Source organism: Schistocerca piceifrons, unplaced genomic scaffold (assembly GCF_021461385.2).
Source record: "Schistocerca piceifrons isolate TAMUIC-IGC-003096 unplaced genomic scaffold, iqSchPice1.1 HiC_scaffold_968, whole genome shotgun sequence".
Lineage (NCBI taxonomy): Eukaryota > Metazoa > Arthropoda > Insecta > Orthoptera > Acrididae > Schistocerca > Schistocerca piceifrons.
Genome location: NW_025729243.1, coordinates 182,501 through 185,000, shown reverse-complemented (window position 1 = coordinate 185,000; position 2,500 = coordinate 182,501). Strand labels below are relative to the sequence as shown.

Genomic DNA, 2,500 nt, shown 5'->3' with positions numbered 1-2,500 from the left:
CACCAGACTTGCCCTCCAATAGATACTCGTTAAAGGATTTAAAGTGTACTCATTCCGATTACGGGGCCTCGGATGAGTCCCGTATCGTTATTTTTCGTCACTACCTCCCCGTGCCGGGAGTGGGTAATTTGCGCGCCTGCTGCCTTCCTTGGATGTGGTAGCCGTTTCTCAGGCTCCCTCTCCGGAATCGAACCCTGATTCCCCGTTACCCGTTACAACCATGGTAGGCGCAGAACCTACCATCGACAGTTGATAAGGCAGACATTTGAAAGATGCGTCGCCGGTACGAGGACCGTGCGATCAGCCCAAAGTTATTCAGAGTCACCAAGGCAAACGGACCGGACGAGCCGACCGATTGGTTTTGATCTAATAAAAGCGTCCCTTCCATCTCTGGTCGGGACTCTGTTTGCATGTATTAGCTCTAGAATTACCACAGTTATCCAAGTAACGTGGGTACGATCTAAGGAACCATAACTGATTTAATGAGCCATTCGCGGTTTCACCTTAATGCGGCTTGTACTGAGACATGCATGGCTTAATCTTTGAGACAAGCATATGACTACTGGCAGGATCAACCAGGGAGCTGCGTCAACTAGAGCTGAGCAGCCGGCCGCCCGGGAGTGTGTCCCGGGGGCCCGCGCGAACACGCAAGCGTCCGCTCAATCATTCTGCAAACAGGAGGAGGCTGAGCTCCCCTGCACAATACACCTCGAAACCCTCTCAGGTCCCGGCGGCGCGCAGCGCCGTCCCAAGTACTTGGTCGGGTTCGAGAGAGGCGCAATCGCCCGGAGTTAGGCGAGTAGACGCTTTCGGTGCGACCACCCGTGCTCCCAACTGAGCTTGCCGCTGCCGACAGAGGCCCGGGAGCGTGCTGTCGTGGCATTGCCGGCGGGAGACAACACGCGCCACCTACGGTGACCGGCAGCTCCAACGCCAGCGCCACAGAAGGACAAAAGCCCCACTTGGGTGCCGAAGCGAACTCTCCCAGCACAGCGCACGCGCCAACACATCCGCACAGCTGCGATACAAACCACCAGCGAGAACCGCTGGGGCGACCGAGCAGCAGACGGCGTCGCGGCGCCGAGCGCCGGGCGGCAGCGCATCCTCAACGCACACAGTCCTCAATCGGACCAGCACACTGAAGATGTCCACCGCGCTTCGCACCGGGCCCGCGAGGACCTACTTTGGCCGCACGGCGCCGCGCGCAGGGTGCGCCGGCGCGCAGCTGCGACGCCTGCCGCGTCCGTCGGCCGGCGCGCCTGCCACTGGCCGCCCCCACCAGCCGGCTGTAGCGCGTGCGCCCACGCACCGCGCGGCCAGCACGCCGGGAGGCGCCCCCTCACCGGCCGGGGACGGTCCCACCCAGCCACCGCCGCGTATCGCTTCACACCCAGATGCCGTTCAGTTTCGTCGGCATGGTGGGTATCGCTGGAACAACCGGTTAGTACCTCAACCTATCGTCGCCATCACCGATTCACCCCTAGCGAGAACAACCGCACCACAACAGGTTACCATTTGTTCATTTGCGTAACTTCACCAGAAAACGCAGGCGTCCATCGCCATTTGCAACTTCCACGATTATTGCATGCCTGTGTCAGGTGTCACGCCACACTACGTCTGCCCACATACACGCAACAAAATGTGCACGCCTAGACAATACGTGGAAGGTGGCCCCCGTACGTATGCGATGTCCATTGCTCGAACGACTGTCAACCGGCCTCTGTAGCATGTCGCAGATATGGAACGCGGTGCACCATGCCATCACGGTGTGTGAGGAGAGACGACTAGGTCCGAATACATCAACAGACAGCTCATGCTGATCGCCATCCACGGCGTCCGTTCCTCCCACACGTCTCTATGGCGTACCACACTGCAATCCAGCTCTCATAGGGAGACGACACGTAGCTGCGTGCACAATATTTGCACTGTATGGTCCGCCGTTTTTGGGCGCAGTCGTTGTACGGTCACACATGTGCCACGATGTATCATTCAGTACATAAGGACGAATGTGCAGTACAGATTGTGGTTTACGCGTACGACATTAGCGGACAGTTGACACAGGCCGCACCACAACGTAGCCTGAGTACGTCGCATGCGGAGGGCATTGAACATGCAAAGTTCTCACCAACCAGCTTGCGAAGGCAGGGGGCAAGGTGGGGACGTGGGGAGGGGCGGCATGTACGTCCTGCTGCCATCCACATTACAGTGTACAGCAGGAGCATGTGGAAAGTGAGCAAGACTTGCAAGGTGTTTAACATGAAGCGATACACAGGGGAGCGGGGAGTGCGAGTAGCGAACTATATTGCGAGGGTTGCGGGTGGGCAACACTACACTAATTGAACGAGTCGTATAACAATTACAGAGCAGGTTTAGGCGACAACGTGGGTTACGTTAGGCGACAACGTGGGTTAGGTTAAGGCACGACGTGGGTTAGGTTAAGGCACGACATGGGTTAGGTTAAGGCACAACATGGGTTAGGTTAAGGCACAACATGGGTTAG

At 57.8% G+C, this 2,500-nt stretch overlaps 1 non-coding gene across 1 annotated transcript in view; it reads right to left on the bottom strand.

Annotated features, from left to right (window-relative positions):
* The window catches only part of LOC124774684, a 1,909-nt gene extending 1,327 nt beyond the window's left edge, over window positions 1-582 (bottom strand). The window contains exon 1 of the ribosomal RNA XR_007015433.1: window positions 1-582. This exon is cut by the window's left edge and continues 1,327 nt beyond it. This is a non-coding gene — a ribosomal RNA (small subunit ribosomal RNA).
* Window positions 583-2,500: the final 1,918 nt, after the last annotated feature.